Consider the following 20820-nt stretch of genomic DNA (forward strand, 5'->3'; position numbering starts at 1 on the left):
TTGTTTGCTCATCATTTAAGTTTGAATTTTTACTGGTGGTTGGCACACACTGATTGTCTAAAGTTGCGAGATTAGAATTATGACACTGAGTACCTCTCATATTGTCATTCAAACCGTTCAGGTCGGTGTTTTCATTCATTGCACTTCGCGATGTACTGTTTGCAGTTTTTCGCAGCATTTTTCATAAATTAAAGGTGGATACAAAATCAAACGAAGACAAAGCGGATTAAAGTGGAATAAATACAATGACAAAAAAGAGCAATAATTGCCGATGACCTGGGAAAAAGGAGTGACAAATTCGTAAATGTGTTGCGCCAAATCCAAACTACATTTAACACTAGATAAATAAGAGCAGATATATAGCTGACTACTTCTCAGAAAATTCTCAAAATACAATCCTGGCCGGATGTCTACAAGTGTAACCACCCAACAGAAAAAATAATAATAATTATTATTATTATATTTAGTGTAACCTCCCAACAAAAAATAATTATAATATTCACATTTAGTGTAACCTCCCAACAAAAAAAAAAATCTCGTTTACTTTCCCAACAGAAAAATTTCTTTCCAATAATAAAATTGCAAGCTTTATTGTGACCTTCCATTAAAGACTGACTGCATATCGAGGATTATTAAGTTTTGACGTCAGCAGCACTGTGTCATGGCCCTGTGAAATCATGAATAAACTGAAAAATTCTTACCTCACAATGATGTCGCCAGATAACGCTATCTATATATCTGCTCCTATAAGAAATTTTTGGCACAGCCCAGTGCAGATTTTCATTTGTAGGAAAACAACTGATTTTCTTCTGCTTAATCAACATGAGTATGCACAGGAAAAAATCGTAGAATCTTTAAACTCAGATAAATGACTGGTAAAAGTTTTCTTCTGAACAAAAGTTATTATTGAAACATTTCTGCAAGCAGTTACATGGGACGTTAACATTACAATTGTAGTTAAATCAGTTGTGGCAATTAACATATACGCGCAGCAGCAAAGAACAATAATATTATTTTAATTACCTTATACTGCGTCGCTCAGATACCGCCATAGTTCTGCACAACCGGCTCAACACAAGTCAACCACTGCACTGCCCTGTCCGAACTCCATAACTCCTGTCCGAACTGCCCTCTGTGAGCTACTAAACTCGACTTACTGCCAACACTGCGCTGACCTGCGATTCTATTATAGCATAGATATTCCATATCGCAGGCAGCGCTTGAGCAATCCATCGAAATTACATATGCTCAAGCGCGCTAGCAAATAGTAATGAACCTCTTACAAAGTGCTTCTTGCACCAACGCAAGAAGACCTTATGCTCCAAAATACATTGTCTCCGTCACGTGCGACACCAAGACCATCATGTTGGGATCATCTGCATGAACCAATGTAGGAGTCCACTGCAGTGTCAGCAGTCACTGACAGTGTGAGGTATAGCATATGAACATTCACTAATGCTAAACAATGGATTACAATGTATTTTAAACGTTTTATTTCTTAAAAAATCTGAATGGAATAAAATGTGTGATGTGTAGATTCACACTTTGCTTTAGAAACAGCGCGGGAATTCCACTGATCTGGTGGAATGTACCATGGCATATGATGTACTCTATGCTAACAAAAGGTATAGCGACTACTTCTAACACTATGAGTATGCCCTTACTGCATATGAGTAAATTTGATCTCTTTTCGAAGATAGGGAAGGAGAGTGGAACTGGGCCTAAGAGAATATCACCATTAATCGAAAGATTGCATTTTTAAAGTCATGGAATTTTTTCCTAAGCTTTTATCCATACGTTTGTAACTCAATGTTGAGATAGCATCACTTTTGGCTGACCAATTTTTTTATGACACTACATCGATCCTAATTTTTTTCATTGCGCCATTTTACCCAAATATGGAGCGAAGAATGAAGCATCAAGTGGGGTTAAACAACACGCTGTAAGACATTTAATTCTCTGCTTCGTGTAGTCCAATTTACAATTTAATTCTGTTTTAGTGTGCTAACTGATAGAAATATTGTTTCTTATCCGAAAATAGAACATACCAATATAAATTGTAGAAATAAAGTATTATGTCCACTGTTGATCAGCTTTAATCAACACATGAGATATTCACTGTTTGTGTAACCATGTATCACATAAATAGTTGTGTGTACTGCCCCATCCAGTGTACTCTAGATAGCACCAATCTGAGCACGATGCACATCTATACCAGACTCATATATTTTCCAAATTCATCACACACTATGCAAACTTCATTTTTAGAATTAGCAATCTTATAATCTAATTCATTGTTGCCACAAAAGTTGGTCAAAACTACGTCAGATTCAGAGATCAAAATTAATTATTTTATAATTTGTACGTTTTGTCTTAGAATCACCAGCTTACTATTTTTTAATTTTTTATTGATATCTGATGTTGGAATTTTCCTTGATCACCCGTTTATCTTCTTTAATTTTCATCAGTTCTTTGTATGATGTACCAGTGCGGAAGCAACGTACTCTTGGAACCAAATATCCACACCAGTCAACCTTAGACGGTGGCAGGTGAGGACGAGAACAGGACTGTTGCGAGCAGAGCAGTGGTGACACAGGGATAATGTGATTGTGCCCCAACCCTCTCACCTCTTCCTACCTTTCCTGCTCCCCTCTCATACGCCATGTCACTTTCTTGGAAACATGCCATCAGAGAGTTCCTAAACCAGAACACAAAACACACACACACATAAACACACACATACACACACGCACACACACACATAGCGACCGCCCACCCCACCCCCAGCGCGGGTGGCAGGGGGAAACTCGGAAATCTTCGATGGGGACCCTCGTTTTTTATTGCAGGTTACGATTCTAGGGCAAAATCTAGATATGTTTTGTCTCAAGCATTTTCTTCGTTTCGCCACACGTGGCGCTGCATTCAGAGAAACATAAATGGGTACACAATCGTAATTTAGGGGAGGCTACTTAATGGCCCTTGAATATCAAACGGCACGAGAGAACATACCTCCATGCTGCAACGGTGGGACAGGCCAGTATTTCGTAAGTTCTACTTGGAAACCTCATTTGCAACATTGTATTCCTCCCACATATTGAGTAGGGGAGTACTCGACGCGCCACTGCGGCTATGGCTCGAGGCGAACGCCACTCTACTTTTCCAATTAGAGTTGGTGTTCAAACGTAGTACCGCCAACTTCAGTACACTTGGTTATCCGCTTTTCAACTGATCGTACACAGGACAGAAGTATATTTGCAGGAATGAGAGCACAGGCGTTTTTGATGCGATCGATCATGTCGTCAGGGCCTGTTGGCACCAGCTGGTACACCTTATTTTTTCAATTAAATACCCCCTCAGAAAGAAATCTGGCGATGTCTAATCCAGCGACCTAGCAGGCCAATTAACAGGGCCACCTCTGCAGAACCACAGACCAGAGTAACATGGTCTACTACCTCCAGTGCTTCAGTTGTGTAATGCGCTGGGCGACGCCATGCTAAAACCACACATGTTGTCGAACGTCCAGGGCAAATCTTGCAATAGTATCGGTAGTTTCTGTCCCAAAAACGTTCGATATTTGCATCCATTTAAAGAGCCGTCGATAAAATTCTGACTAATGTGTTTGCTCCCCATTGTGCCACACCATACGTTAACTGACTAAGGACCACGATGTTCAACTTGCCGTAACCAGTGGGATTGTCTAACTGCAGTAATGCATGTTATGCCGGTTAACGCTACCGTGAGTGTAGAGTCATAAGAAAATAGTACCTCTGCAAAGAACAGGGGTCTTTTGCATTTATTGAATTGCCCATTCACAAAACACTACCTGGTTATGGAAATCGGTGCCATGAAGTTCTTGATACAGTGACGCGTGGTATGGATGATACTTCTGACGATGCAGTATTGTGAAAATATTACTTACGGACATACCCCGCGATGCAATTGCCGGGCGCTTATCTGTGGGTTTGGTGCATTGCCGTTAGTAGAGCTCTTTCATTAGTTTCCCCTGTAATGCTGTCACGGTAGCACGGCAATTAGCCCCCTGTTTGATATGTTGGAGGAATACAATATTGCCAGTTGGGTTTCCAGTTAGAAGTTATGAAATTCTGGTCTGTCCAACCCTCGCAGCATGGAGGTTGGTTCCCACGTGGCATTGGATATTCAAGCGCCATTGAGCAACATGTCGTAAATTACGATGGTGTACCCATTTCTGTTCCTCTGATTACAGCGCCATCTGTGGTAAAACGAAGAAAATGCTTCAGACAAAACATGTATAGAGTTTGGTGTAGGATCGTTATCTGCAATAAAAAAATGGGGGTTCCCATTAAAGATTTCAAAGTTCCCGTACACAACCCACTCACAGGATGGTGTGGCAGGTTGAATGTGGTATCATTTTATGTCCCCCTCCGAGACAAATAAACTGGAACTATAACTTTTTTTGATCCAATGTGTAGTTTCCGAGATATTTCTATGGCTAATGTTATTGCTACGCCTAAACTGTCTGTATTGTTTATCTAAGATACGTAAATATTTGTTCTGTGCCAAAATTCTACTATGGTTCGAGCTTTATATCCACTTCGTGTAAGGCAGAATGAACCCTCAAGTTAAATGTCGCAATGTTACTTCCTCTTCTAAGTTGTCTGTATTATTTGTTGAAAACTTCTCTTAGTTTGGCTAAGGCCAATACAACATCCACCAGAGTCTGATAATCATGGCGCAGCATATGCAGTGGTTGGAGACACTCTCCCCAATACCATTTCTTATTTGTCGATATCTACATATGCGATACTGTGGAGAACAATGTCCTAGATTGAGGAAGTTTCTCCATATTTAATATAATGCTTCTTTTGTCTTTGTTGGAGTCTGTGTTCACAATTTCCACATAGTTAAGGGTAAATAATTAAAACTATAGGCAGACAGAACATAGTTTATAATCTTTTCTCAGTTTTGATTGTGTGGAAGGTTTTATTTGTACAGCTTCTGGGTATTCTTACTGCGCTCCCAGTAGACAAACTGCGGAATATTGTTAATTACAGAATAACACAGCAACTGTTCTATAAGGTTCTGATAGTTTACGCCTAATGGAAGTCATTGGCACAGATCACAGCTGAGCACATTTTAAATACCGTACTCTTTGTTGGTGTTTAAACACTTAGACAATCTTCCGCAAGTTCAAGCACACCATCCATTCAGTAACTGTAAATCGTAGCTTTCAGTGTTGTAACAGTAACTATGTTCTTCAATAAAGCAAAGATATAGCAGCTGCACATAGATGCTGACTGGGTTAAAGAAAAAAATGTGTGGGTTATTTAACAGTTATCCACATGATAAGTTCTTCAAGTTTATAACTGTAGGCCATGGTGTCAAGGAAAAATTACTGTTTCTCCTACTTGGGAATGACAATGTGACAGCAAGAGGAATACTGGAAAAAAATTACACTCAGGTGCCGCACGTAAACCTTTGTTGTACTTGGTAGTACGATGGAGTATCTGACTAAACGAATCAGTGTCCTACATTATGTTAAGTAGAACTACGTTTGACACATAGGGGCAGCACATGGATCTAGATGTAACGCAAGACTTTGCTGGTATTTTTAACAAAGTGGTGATGTGTGGTTAACTGACATCAAACCATGGCTTCTGTGTGTAAGAAAAGTACCAAGGGAATAGCAATGTACTTGTGAAGAACAATAAGACAATTGGAATAAACAGTTTACTGTGGATAAGCTTCGATAGTAAAATAAAGATATATAACAAATGTATACGTCAGATCACAAGCTGTGTAGAGAACAAAGATATGGGTAACCATCTCATCGATTTCTGGTGGGCCTCCTGATACGCATCTATGAACAATTTTTACATCTGTCTTGGGTAAAGAACATGCTATTACCAGATTGGAAGCTATGTTTGTAACTATGGAATGAAGGGCCTGTTTGACCCTGTGGAAGATTGTCTAAGTGTGTTAAATGCCAAGAAAGAGCATTTACAACGTGCTCCACTGTGCTTTGTGTCAATAAGTTCTGTGTGGTGTAATCTATGAGAAGCTTACAGAACAGTTTCTGTGCTGTGTTCAACAGTGATCTAGAAATAGTCTACTGAGAGAACAATAACAGTACATTAAAGCTGATCGATGTACAAGTAAACCTACCACAGAATCAAAACTGAGAAAAGATTATAAACTTCTGTCTAAATATAGTTTTAATTCTTTACCTGTAAACTATATGGAAATCATTGAAGCAGACTCCAACAAGGACAAAAGAAGTGTTAGAATAAATGTGGAAAAACATACTTTTCTCTCAATCCAGAACATTGTTCTCCACGGTACGATCAAATACAGATATTGTCAATTTAGGATTGATTCCCACGAATAACGTTGTTCTGCAGGTTTTAAAGAAAAGAACAAGTGTATTGTATTGACTTAAACCATTACCTATTACAGAAATTACTCCTTTAAGTTCAGTTAAAGAAAACTGGAAATTAAAATGTTGAACTCAATCAACGTAACACGCAAACTGGACCATCTGGCGAAAACAAGCGCCATGATGCAAGAATATAATTCTCATTGGAAGAAGAACAAGCTGTTGTAGATGTGCAATCAAGGCTTATAAATTACTTGAAACACAGTATATGGAAAAATATGGACAGGTCTGTGTAATACAAGATATCGGCATTTTGTGCAAATGTCAAAGGAAAGTGGCTTCACATTGGAGTACTTGCAGAAAATGACGAATCCGACAACAGGTAGTATATCAGAGGATACTCGAAACTATATTTATAAACCTCCGTCCCTATTTGGATCTGCTTAAAATGGATTGGTACATTGTATCTAAATTTGGTAATCTTGACATTGTGCATCTAGCAACAGAAAAGCCATTTACAGAGTTTATAACATACATTTAACGACCATTCGTTTAATATGAAAAAAGTCCACTAAAATTTAGGAAATAGTTGCCGTCTTACCAAAGAGGATGTGAGTGTCTTAACAATAGTACTGAGCAGAAAATAAAAAAAAAATTAAAATTCGTGAAAGCTTTTGGTTAGAAGAAGTGGTGTACTGGATGTATGAAAGCACTGTGTTCAGCGTTGTAAGTATTCCTATACCAGAAATACAGGGCCTGATTGCTGCAAATGCTGTACCCTGATCATCAGACTCTTGTCAAGTATTTTATTGGTTTTAGTTGGACCGAGACGAGTTTTTAACAAATAATACAGACAATTTATAACTGAAATAAAATTTTGGCGTTTAATTTGAAGCTCTATTGTGTCTTGCACCAAGTGGGTACAAGGATCAAACCAGAGTTGGCTTGTGGTGTAAAACAAATCGGTACGAATTTTTGATAAATAATTCAGACAATTTAGATTTGGCAATAACATTGTGTCAGTTAATTTGGGGGATCCTTTATGCGTTTCAAGTAGTACAAAGATCAAACCATAGTTCTCATTTGATAACAAGTGTATATTGTCCTTAAAATTAAAATGGTAGTGCCAGTAAAGTGAGCCACTTAAGTTTTGCAATATTATAGAATATATTTTTAAGTGTTTTGATAAAGAAACCAGAGAATTTTTGATTTCCTTAAAATGCTGTTTTACTTTGGTACAGAAATCAAAGAAGTCATAGCTATGTGTAGCTGAATCAGTAAATTAGATCAGTAGCGTCAATAAGTGAGCCACCTTTATTGTTTTGTAATAGAATAAATCTTTATGTTTTTTTGATAAATAATACACACACTTTAGGTTTCTTTGAAGAATTATTTTACTGTGGAACAAAGATTGAATTATAGTCATTGCCAAGGTTACCCTAATCTGTAAGCTACATCAATAGTGCCAATATCTTTACATATTCTGACAAATAATATAGACAGTTTAAACCTGGAAATAAGACTGTGACATTTAATTTGAGGGTCCATTATGCCTTCACAAAGACTTGAAAAACAATAATGTTGGGAACTTGTGGGCTTGTGCGGGGGGGGATGCTGGAAAAGAATGGAAGGCTCTGGGGTACACACTGATTAAATGTTTCATTTTCATGCCCAGTAAAATACTTGGTTGCGAATGGGAGATTTAAATATGTGTGTGTGTGTGTGAGTATGTGTGTCTAGGCTTATGAACACTCTGACGGGGTCATACCCAAAAAAGTGGTATGACTTAGGAGAAGGGAGGAGGAGGAGGGGTTGGGTAGGGGAGGGGCATGATGTCATCCTCCCCCCCCCCCCCCGCATCACTGCACCCATACCCTCGCCACCACTTTCTACAGTCCAAGGAACAGCAAGTGTACCTAACTTGTGAAAAGATTACATTGTTCATCTATTTGTAGCCATCAAATTGTGGAGTGATTTTTTTCTCTGTTTACTCTGTTTGTGTACGTTTATGTTTGTTCATATGCTCATTGTTGTGATGTAGATGAAATGCGTAATTTCTCTTTTAACACTGGCCTTCATTGAATTCATTGGACATTAGGTTGATAGTTTAGCAGGTCTAACCACTGCCGATATTTATGATTGTTCTTTGTCTTCAATGACATATGGTACAGGTAAATCACTGCCTTTTTCATCCTGTAGTCCCACATTCAGTATAACTGAGATTCAGTGCTCACCATTTCCTCAGACAGTAAATTTCATGACTTAATGAAAAAATATCTCCTGCTCTAAAAACCAGACTGCAGTTTTTCCATTGTCGCCCCCTGGCATCAGCATAATCCTCGAACCAAGTTTCTTGGTTGCCTTAAGTCCAAGTTGGTTCCACTTTTTTTATTTTAAATTTAGCGCATTAGTATTTGTAAAAGGATCCTTTCATATAGTGCTAATTAAAAAATGACGATCATTCCACTAGAGACCTGTGGAATGGTACATTAGCTTATTTGTTATTTGTTTGAGTTGTAAATATCTGTCATGTATTGTTGTTTTTCTGACTTGTTCTACATTCTGGAGGACCTCCTCACTGCGGATCAATTGGAATGAAAGTAAATCTAACCTAATACAAACAACATAGACATCCAACTTTCCGTGACTTTATATTTCCCAAGTACATAATCCAAACTGTAAAAATACACCTTAATAGATTGTTCATTGAAAACAGTTACTCGGTTTATGGTTGTCACTTTTGGCTGTTTGAGACTTATGTCTTTTCACAGAAAGATAGTCATGCTTTCCCTGCCAGCTGTTTCTCCTTGCTAAAGTCATTAGGAACGTTGTTGCTTTTAGCGTAACTACTAAACTTTATGTAGACCATGTGGTGTCATCCCACAGAACAAATTAGCAACTTTAACAAATCATTTACCAGCTCATATATCTGTTCTTCAGAAAATACAGTAGGTCGTCCTAAATTGTATTCTTTTGCATCATTATCATTCAATTTAATTTTCCTTTGCAGTGCCACTTCTGATATACCATACTACATGCCACTTTTTTCTAATTGAAGCTCAATGGCGAACAGTAGGAACTGCATTTTCAGCTCCTGTGCAAAATAAACATATAATACTGTGTAGTTATATGATGCACCCAGCCATCGTGCGCCATATTTATTAACCCAGCCTTTATTGTTTGAGTAAATACTTAACAGCGATAAGAAAAAGAGAGTATCAAATGCAATATATTAAATTCCATATCTCTGAATGTAGTGTAACAGTTCTGACACTAAATGTAACTGGGTTTTCTCTTTTGATGCTAGTCAATTGTCAAGATGAGCATTCTAAAGCATTATGTCAGGGTGAAAATACTAGATAAATTAATATTTCTCTCTTAACAACATGTGGACAGGGTTGGTTCTTCCTTGGCTCGGGTATGAGGTAGAATGAAACAGCATTTTTACATAAGATAACTTTTGTTGCAAGTTTCGTACAACGGTTTTCTTACTGGATTGTACTGGCTCGGAGAGCGGCAGCTGTGCCGTTTGCGAAGCCTTCTGCTGCGGGAGCGGCGGCGGCGGTGGCGTCTGATTACGCGTAGCGGTGTGTATCTCGTGTCTCCGTCTCGCCCAGCTGACTGGAGACGCGCAGCGCGAGGTGGCCCGTTTAATTATTGCGAGCGAAGTCGTGCATCGGACGGTGATACCTTGGATGTGGCGTCCCAGTGTTTCCCTTCTCTAAGCGGCCGCGTGTGTTGTGCGTCGGCCATCGGAGCGGCGCGGCGGGGGAAGGCCAGTGTCCCAGACTCGAACAACGGACTCCCGCTTGCCAGTCTTCGGCTGTCAGATCTTCATCCCAGCTCACAGGTGACTGCTGATGTGAGGCCGTCTCCTTCCCGTCCTCACGAGTCACCCGGGTATGTAAAAATCACACTTCAAATACCTTTTAACTTCTGTCTTCTGGCGCTGTGGCTGCTGCTTGCTATTTCATTACAGCGGCGGACTTGGTGCGTCTGTGCATGATGCAGTGTCTTCTTGCATGACGGTCTTCAGCACCGAAACTGACTGAAAACTACTGCTATGCTTCTTCACTTCTTCGTCTCTCGTCTTATCTGTCGGGCCCATTGCGTCTCGCGTATTTATTCACTTCAGTTTACTGGAGGTGAACGACTTCATGGTCATTGCCTCTTCTGTCACGTTGAGAAGCTTCCCGAAGAATCTTCTTAACGTTGGTCATTGGCTCTTGGGATGTACAACTGAGAAACACGTGAGCCGGTCGGGCGATGCGCTGACGGCTGAATCGAGAGCACCCGCTTATGTGGAACTTGCTGACTTCACAGTCATTGTCTCTTCTGTACTGCTGTTCTGCTCGCTGTTTGCCAGTATGTAACTCTCTAAACTAAACCAAGTTTTTCATTTATATTCTAATTTCTGCTTCACTTTGATTTCACTAATTTATTTACTTAAGTACCACTCAACATTCCTCCACCCTTTGGAGAAATTCGCCCTCGAATTTATCACTCAACATTCCTCCACTCTTCACACAGCAAAAGCACTAACACAAACAATGAAAACTCTCGACTTAGAAGATTACACACACTTCACATTAAGTATTTTGAAAATACTTTATCACTTTACTAAAGCACAGCATGCTCATGAATCACATAGTTCACACATAATTTGTGGTAATAAGTGTAACAAATCTTGATGACAATGAATAAACAAGAACAGATGTTTCACTTAGAAAATTACATAGCATCACCTGTTTAATCTACCCTATACTAATGCAAGAAAATCTATTCTTCAGTACTGTTTATTTTAACATGAGACTGTTTAATAAAGATTGAAGTACATAAACAAAATTAATACACTAATGCTCAAAAGTAATCACTGAAGTACACCAGTTAAGAGTGTGGTATCCAGGTAACAGGGATTTGATGAAATGGTATATTATTATTTGGTTTATTTTTTCATGTTAAATAAAAGAAAACTGTACAAAGCAGAAACACCAACACAAAGGTTCCAGATACACCCGTTCCTAGCATTATAATTTTAGTTTTGTGTTCACTTTTTAATTTTAAGACATGTTGCATCATAACAATGGCATCAATTTTGCCTTGCTATGCGAGTTTATGAACATATCTAATGACTTCAGAAGGGAACTGTCAAGGGAGTCATTGAGGTAGGATAGATTTTGTGTAGGAAATGCTTGCATGGCGTTTTCTGAAAAAAAGCAACAACATGGTTATGGACTTACCAACCTAGTAAAAACAAAAACAAAGAAAAGAAGGAATACATTGTTAACTACAAGATCTACATGTTTCTATGTTCAACTTTGTTTTTCTAAAAAAAATAAACCATTATCATTTATTAATTATTTACATTTGTATACTATCCACAGTCTACTAAGATTCAGCTAGGACATTCGCACTCTTGGTCGAAGATTGTATGGTGCCATGTCTGTATGTTGTGCTGGCGTGGCCACTCTTTTTCCTCTTCGGTAACTTCCTCCACCCTTCGGAAAAGAAGACACTATTGTTGAAGGAATTACATCTGGAGCGCCCTTAAAAGGTTTTAAACGACTTGCATGGACAATAGTAGTTTGGGTGGGCAGTTGCAGTTTAACGTTGACTGGTGACGTGATCTCAATAATTTGATAAGGGCCTCTGCAGTTTGTTACTAATTTCTTCGTTTTTCCTTTCGCAATATATGGGGTTGACAGCATCACCCACTGAACGATTTTGTAATTTGGATATTTAGTTTGGGCATTACCTGATCTTTCCTGTCGTTCCAAAGCCTTTGTATTAGATTTTTGAACCTTTTTCCATATATCCTTCATCATTCGACTGAAATCTCTTACTGCTTCTCCGACTTTTCTGTTTTTCTGCCTGATTACATCAAAAGGGGACGACATTTTTCTCCCATAGACCACTTCATTTTAAAGCTGCGTGGTCAGTATAACCTTGAATTTCCTACCATACAAGTAGCATTTAAAGTATTTGATGCCATAAATAACACTTAACAATTCTTTCTCCGTTGTGGAATAATTTCTTTCTGCTGTTGTTAGTTGTCTCGAAGCGTACGCTATAGGGTGTTCCATGCCATTAATATTCTGACTCAAAACAACTCCTACTGAATGAGCACTTGCGTCACGGGATAAAATAAATTCTTTATTATAATCTGGACTGTGTGTTAACTTATCTTTATGGGTTTGGTACTTAAGTAAAGAAATTAGTAAAATCAAAGTGAAGTAGAAATTAGAATATAAATGAAAAACTTGGTTTAGTTTAGAGAGTTACATATGCTGTTTCACAATCTTCAGACCAATGAAATTTTGCACCCTTTTTCAATAATTGGGTTAAGGGTCGGGCAATTTCAGCAAAATTTTGAACATATTTTCGGTAATATGATGCGAGACCAATGAAACTGTGTACTTCTTTAACGCGTTGTGGTGTTGGAAAGTCCTTAACTTCCGAAATTAATCGAGGATCTGTTTTAATTCCCTTTTCACTAATGACATGCCCTAGGTATGTAACCTCTATCAATGCAAAACTACATTTTTCCATATTTAATGTTAATTTAGCTTTTCTAAGTCTCTGAAAAACATTACGGAAACGCACAGCATGTTCATTAATGTCTTTGGAGAATACAAAAATATCGTCTAGATATACACAATATTGCTGAGTTTTGAGTCCTCACAATACTCCATTGAGTAGTCTTTGAAAAGTTGCTGGTGCATTTTTCAAACCGAAAGGCATTCTTTTAAATTGCCAGTGGCCTCCTGGGGTAGAAAATGCTGTTTTATGCCTATCTTCAGGTGCAACTTCCAATTGATGATATCCGCTACGTAAATCGATTGTTGAAAAGTATTTACTGTTACCTAAACTGTCAATGATATCTGTAATGTTTGGAAGAGGATAAACATCTGAGATAGTTTGTTTGTTAAGGTGTCTGTAGTCACAAAAAAATCTATATCGTATCGTACCTGCGGGAGACTTCTTTGGAATAATTACTATATTTAAGTTATAAGGCGAATCAGAATATTCTGTAATTCCATCTTTTAGATGCTGTTCTAAAATTTCATCCAGTACTGGCTGTAAGTGATGCGGAACTCTATAAGGCTTCCTATAAACTGGGGGGGCTATTTCCTGTTGGGATCCTATGCTGAGTGATATCTGTTGCTGGCAGTGGACCTTCTGCATTAAATAAATCTTGTAACTCAACTAAAACTGCTTCTATCGTGTCTCTATCATTTCCTTTCAAATGCTCAATCTTCTGGCGTGATGCGGTTTTATAGACGTCTGGTTTCTGACCATCAGCAATATCTGACCAAATGAAATCTTCTTCTTCAAAAGTACTGACTGTAGCTACTAATATTCCCTTAAGCAACTCTTTGTCCTCCACTCCGAAATTGTCAATATGTACCGGTACTTTTCTTTCTCCCTCAACGTCTTGAACCCGTACAACACTTCTACGTACAAAACAATGTGATACATCTAATTCCTCATTTTCCTCTAGTGGCTCTATTAGATATATTGTATCTGTAGGTACCTCGGGGTCAACGGTCATCCAGAAAAGTTTTCCTGAGCCAAATGGTATCTTATCCCGTGAATCAACCTTCAAGGACGTTACACGCAGTGTAGTTGATTTCGCCTTCCGGTTGGGGAAATCTTGCGGCAGCGGACCCTTTGCAGCGGTGTCACCTAGCCGAAACACTATTCCGCTAAGTTCTACAGTTTGCTGTCTGAGGTCGATTTTAGCGTGATGTTTATTCAGGAAATCCAGTCCTAGCATCGCGTCGTACCCGTCAGTTACCTTTGTTACCACTTCTACATCTTCCTGAAATTGTACACCGTGAATATAGAAAATCAGTGATGTACATCCTAATGACTTCACTGTACCTCCTCCTACCCCACTCAATCTATACCTTGGAGGGTCATATTTCTTTTCTCCAATGTATTCATTACTCACTATTGATACGTTTGCGCCTGTATCCACCAGTATCCTTGCCTCTTCATCCTGTATGGTAGCAGATAACCAGCATTCCGCCTTCACATTCGCCTTAATGGCATGAAATTTTATTGGGAACGCCTGGCGGCGGCACCGACATTCCCGTTTGAGTTTAACTGATTTCTATTTCCTAAAACTTTCTTAGACCTGCATTCCTTGAATGTGTGACCTATTCTTTGACAGTTAGTGCATTGAGGTTGTCTGCAGTTTTTTGCTATATGTCCCTGTCGATCGCACCTAAAACATCGTATTCCTGCTGAAAATACATTTCGCTTCTCCTTGTATCTGGTGGCAATGTCTATTTCTTCGAAAGCCGTAGCCACAGATACAGCGTCTGCTAAATTTTTAGGAAACTCTGCCCTGACACGACGGGACGTTTCAGGAGGCAACCCACGTAAAAATGTATCCAGAGCTCTATTTTCTGCCTCTTGTAAAATGACTTTATTTACTTCATCACTAGTTGTCAACTGATAGGTGTTAATATTAACTTTTCTGATCCTATCTACAAAGTTTTCTAACGACTCGTTTTGCCTCTGAGTGATAGTGTTTAATTTTTCCCTATAAAATCTACAGCTGTTCTGTTTTTGAAAACGTTTAAGTAATCCTTTCTTCAATTCCTCAAATGTTGGAGCATTCCGTAATTCTTCATGGTATAATACGTGTGCTTTAGCCTCCCCTAGTAATCTTAACTTTGTCATTTGTAAGAGCTGTTCATCTGACCATGATCCTAACTTTGCAGCTGCTACTAAATCTTCAAAAAAGGCTGTTATGTCCTCGCCAGGTTTACCTGAAAAAGGAGTTACCAAGGCTGCTGCTGAGGAATCTAGGGTGGGAGGGATTGAACTGGTTTGCCTAACCACACTCAACTATTTAAATAATGTATTATTCTCATTTTTAAGCTGTGCTATCTGATGAACTAAGATCTGAATAGCTTCCTCAGTAGAAACCGCTTGTGGTGCTGACACAATCTTACTATACTAAATGAAAAAGATGTTTAAATATTTCGACAAACTCTTAAAATCATGAGAGAATATACACTTCTAAATAAAGAAAATATTACGACTGTTATGCAAACCTCTATCCTTTCACACATTAAACAATACTAACTGTGGACCTGTAGTGACTGTCATTCACACCTCATATTGAGCCAAGGGTTTTTTCTCTGACACCAAATGTAACAGTTCTGACACTAAATGTAACTGGGTTTTCTCTTTTGATGCTAGTCAATTGTCAGGATGAGCGTTCTAAAGCATTATGTCAAGGTGAAAATACTAGATAAATTAATATTTCTCTCTTAACAACATGTGAGCAGGGTGGGTTCTTCCTTGGTTCGGGTATGAGGTAGAATGAAACAGCATTTTTACATAAGATAACTTTTATTGCAAGTTTCGTACAACGGTTTTCTTACTGGATTGTACTGGCTCGGAGAGCGGCAGCTGTGCCGTTTGCGAAGCCTTCTGCTGCGGCAGCGGCGGCGGCGGTGGCGTCTGATTACGCGTAGCGGTGTGTATCTCGTGTCTCCGTCTCGCCCAGCTGACTGGAGATGCGCAGCGCGAGGTGGCCCGTTTAATTATTGCGAGCGAAGTCGTGCATCGGACGGTGATACCTTGGATGTGGCGTCCCAGTGTTTCCCTTCTCTAAGCGGCCGCGTGTGTTGTGCGTCGGCCATCGGAGCGGCGTGGCGGGGGAAGGCCAGTGTCCCAGACTCGAACAACGGACTCCCGCTTGCCAGTCTTCGGCTGTCAGATCTTCATCCCAGCTCACAGGTGACTGCTGATGTGAGGCCGTCTCCTTCCCGTCCTCACGAGTCACCCGGGTACGTAAAAATCACTCTTTAAATACCTTTTAACTTCTGTCTTCAGGCGCCGCGGCTGCTGCTTGCTATTTCATTACAGCGGCGGACTTGGTGTGTCTGTGCATGATGCAGTCTCTTCTTGCATGACGGTCTTCAGCACCGAAACTGACTGAAAACTACTGCTACGCTTCTTCACTTCTTCGTCTTCTTCGTCTCTCGTCTCATCTGTCGGGCCCATTGCGTCTCGCGTATTTATTCACTTCAGTTTACTGGAGGTGAACGACTTCACGGTCATTGCCTCTTCTGTCACGTTGAGAAGCTTCCCGAAGAATCTTCTTAACGTCGGTCATTGGCTCTTGGGATGTAGGCGAGGGCCTTTGCTCACATGCGACAACTGAGAAACATGTGAGCCACTCAGGCGATGCCCTGACGGCTGAATCGACAGCGCTCGCTTATGTGGAACTTGCTGACTTGTGAAGTCGTTGTCTCTTCTGTTCTGCTGTTCTGCCCGCTGTTTGCCAGTATGTAACTCTCTAAACTAAACCAAGTTTTTATTTATATTCTAATTTCTGCTTCACTTTGATTTCACTAATTTATTTACTTAAGTACCACTCAACAGTAGAAACATCTGTAGATTATTCCTGTTATACACGAATTTAATAATAATTTACACATTTGGTTGTACCTCTTAAAATACACTGGAGAACATTGCAATAAACGCTGACAAAACATGCATCATTTTGCGCCACAGATTCAGAGGAGTGAGTTGTATCAATAACCACTAGAGTGCAGCACCCTTCAGAAGCTGACTAGTACAAAATTACGAGGTACTGAGAGGTGTCATATTCCCTGCCACATTAAAATTCCCCCACTGTCCCCTACACACATTATCAGCAAGTTGGCGGAGGGAATATGTAAATTAGCCTCTTCTTCTTTTGGTTAATATTTACGAAGTAGTTAATTTACTGTTATGAGTTTTGGTTTAGTTACAGCTTGTTTTATACAACGAGGCATAGAACTTATTAAAGTCATCCTTTATGATAAAGCATATTTAAAATTTCATATTGGAGATTAGTCTCTCGTTAGAGTGCCACAACACTTTCAATCTAATTCCGAGGCAAAATTTAAATTTTTACTAAATTTCTACCCATAGAACATATCTCGAAGGATGGTGATATCGGTAGTTCACAGTTACTATTAACAACATCTTGTCACTGAAAAACATACTTTTTGCTTGCAAAGTTTGTTTGTTAATTTCGACTGAATCATCCATTGGGTCAAATGAATAAAATGGACACTGTACGTTATTCTCTAAATTTATGAGAACATCCTCAGGTTCGCATGAACAAAGCTGAGAATATTCTCTGCTTGAGTAAAACGATTGGGGAAGTTGTTCACCGCACAGAAAAAATTCTGATTTCGTATGAATAAAACTAGGGAAGTTACTCACAAGCGTTTTTTGAAGTGCTCTGTAGCATACTTCGAGCTCAGTAAGTTCTGTTTGAGTTTAAGTTTTACCGTTTTTTTTTTTTTGTAAAAATGGGAGAGTTTATGTTGTTCGGTGGACAAAAAAAGGTATATGTAGCCCAAAGAAATACTGACAGAGCGACTACAAGTTCATACAGGTTTAACAATGAAAACATTATTGGGCTGGGAATCACTTCCAACCTGAAAATCATGAAAGAATTGAGGACACCCATTCAAACGAAGCGACAATGAAAGCATTTTTGCACTAGATAGCAGACAAAGGTTTCCAGACTGGTATAGGACACGTCTTACTTATACATCAGACAACTGTGTAACTGTCATTTTTCTGTCATCCAAAAAACACCTTTGTGGATCCGATTTCCTAGAAACGTAGGAGAACTAGAAACAGTAAACAGCAACCAAGGTATCAGTTCCCTCGTGCGGTGGGGAGACCTCGATTGCCCACACATATCAATCATGAACCTTTTTGTACATGTAGAAGGGTATGCTAACTGAATATGCTTTCCTAGTCGACATGTATTTATAGCGAAATGCTTAGTAACGTCGATGCTTCATATTCTGGATCCGAACCCGATGCCAGGATATTGAGAAACTCTGATGTATGGTGGGTTGTGCTAGATACTAAGAGAGAATCAGCGCAGTGCTTCACTTTTAGCAGGTAATGGGAGTTACACCGTGGTTAACGACACTACTCCAGATTCCACAAACATCTGACCAGAGGGCCTACAACAGACTTCAGGGTAGGAGAATGATGCTGTTTTGGAAAGTTCAGTGTAGGAGATCATTATGTCATTAAATAATTACAATGACAGCGACACTTCAAGCATCTATCATAGCGACGAGAGTGAGTTTTTCTATTATCACCATGGAAGAGCAACTCAGTCGGACTCAGCAGCATGTTTGTAGTGTTTAGTTTACAATAAAGTAAGTAGCTAAATAAGAAAAGTATATTGTTGTAAGTTGTGAAATTTTAATAATAAGATCTTATCAGTAACTAGTTCCAAATGGAGTTCATCTCTAGAATTCAGTTTGTATCATATAAAATAAATGTTTTTGTGTCGCTTTTGTTCTTTACCCAAAACCCGTTGGTTCATTGAAGATAAGTTTTCATGCAGCACTAACTTTGTCTTTTGTAATGTTAGAAATAACAGCTGAACTACAATCCTAGCGATCTGTTTCTCCTAACGAAACCGCAAGGCCGACCACTTAGTAGACACGGGAGCGGGCCATCACGCTTCTTGCTCAGACAAAATTGTCTAGTGTTAGAAATCTCTGACAGAGTTCCGGTTGGAGTTGATGAAAATGTAATGTATTCCTAAGATTCTGTTCGCATGATGTGTTCACCTAACTCGAAATAACAAACAGGTTTTCAGTACATCTAAAATTCGGTAACATCGTCAGAAAATGCATTTTCGTAAACTGGTCTTACTTCGCCTTACTAATTTGTTGCCGGACATAAAACTAAAATCACAAGGCAGTGCAGTTCTTCCAGGATACACTGATGCCATTTCGTATTTGTACACTGCCTAGGCTGGCTGTTTGAGCGATCTGAATGAAATGTAAGATTGCGTGTGTGTTCTGTGTCGGACGCAGCACACAACAGACACCGAGAAATATTACAAGCAGGGGACGTAGTGAGAAGGAACTCCCCGATCAGAGGATAAGCTGCGAATTTTTTGTTCGTACGAAACTGAGAACTTCCTCAGAGAATGTTCTTTTTCTCTGAGAATCTTCTCCTGAGAATGTTCTGTTCTTTATTCATGATCAGTGTCTATGACATACGACTGTGGCGTTAGGTAAGCCTATTTGTCAAATCAGCACTCCATAGGTAAGGCTCTGCATAAATTTCGTCATTAACGATGTCAGCAATGGACATCGACACGGCAACTAGTGTCTTACTGCAGCTCCTGTATATAATAGCAGGGGACTGTTCTTTCGCAGATAACGTAGTGAAATAGTGTACACGGCATATCTTTTTCTGCTCTTTCATGCATCAGGACATATATTTTGTAATGGACCCTGACAAGCGACAGCTACGTTAAGTGGAATAAGACTAAACCATGGGTTATTTCCAGAACACTTCCTTCGATCACGTGTAATTCAAACTCCAGGGTGCGACTGTGAGCGTTCGACACATCGAGATGCAAATCATACCTTGTTACAGTGCCCATTTCGGGCATTAATTACAAACCTATCTATCTGTTTCTCCTGACGAAACTGCACGAGCTACCGCAATATGTTCCTAACCGATATAATTAATAATGATGCATCACAGCCAGTGTCAGTTAAGTCCGAGTTACACATTTAATATAAAAACCTACAACATCATAATCGAAAATTTATATATTAGGAATGTCAAGATTGAAAGGTTGATATTACTGTACAACGGACAGTGAAGTTCAGCTTACGTCAAGAAAAGTGAGTATTATGCTTGTAATGTACGAAGGGGTTCAGAAAAATGTAAACACTCTTTGATAGTCAGTATTAACGGAACAAAACGACATAACGTTACAATTCTTGCACGGGGAAAGGTTATTTTATGTGTTCAAAGAGACCAGTTAGAAAACGTCGATGGCGCCGAAGTATTGACCGAACTAGGCTGTCAGTGTTGCTGGAGTAATAGCCGCGCAGGATGCCTTGATGGTTTCCCATAGTTCATACTGTGTACCTGGCTTCTATTGATAAACTTCATTTTTCAAAGTCTCCCCATAGCTAGAAGTCAAGAGGTGTAAGGTCTGGAGACCATGGTGGATACTCAACAGCTTCTCTTCAACCTATCCATCGTAGAGGTAGATTTTCATCCAAGAAGGCTCTAACATCACTGTGGAAGTGAGGCAAAGTTCCATCTTGCTGTAGGTAAAATCTTTCATTTTCAAACACATCTCGGATGGCAAATAAAATCGATGTTGCAGCATATGAAGATACACCTCACCAGTTACGGTACCTTCAAAGAGGACTGGGCCAATCAAACTGCGCGATGATAGACCACAGCACACATTAAGACCCGATGGATTAACATCTTCGTCCACGTGAACTTGGGTGTTTTTAGGTGACCAGTACACGCAGTTGGGGGATTTACAGTACCGTTCTGTTGAATTTCGCCTCGTCAGATGAGATAACAATCCCTGAAAACCGTTCATCCTCGCGAAGCATGCGTTCAAACCACTCGCAGTGCTCCAGCCTTCGATT

The 20820-nt window shown here is 39.4% G+C and overlaps 1 protein-coding gene across 1 annotated transcript in view; it reads left to right on the forward strand.

Moving 5' to 3' along the window:
• LOC124775556 (cilia- and flagella-associated protein 58-like) overlaps positions 1–20820 on the forward strand; it is an 81380-nt gene that overhangs the window by 47656 nt on the left and 12904 nt on the right. The gene's annotated exons all lie outside the window — the stretch shown is intronic.

Source organism: Schistocerca piceifrons, chromosome 2 (assembly GCF_021461385.2).
Source record: "Schistocerca piceifrons isolate TAMUIC-IGC-003096 chromosome 2, iqSchPice1.1, whole genome shotgun sequence".
Classification (NCBI taxonomy): Eukaryota; Metazoa; Arthropoda; class Insecta; order Orthoptera; family Acrididae; genus Schistocerca; species Schistocerca piceifrons.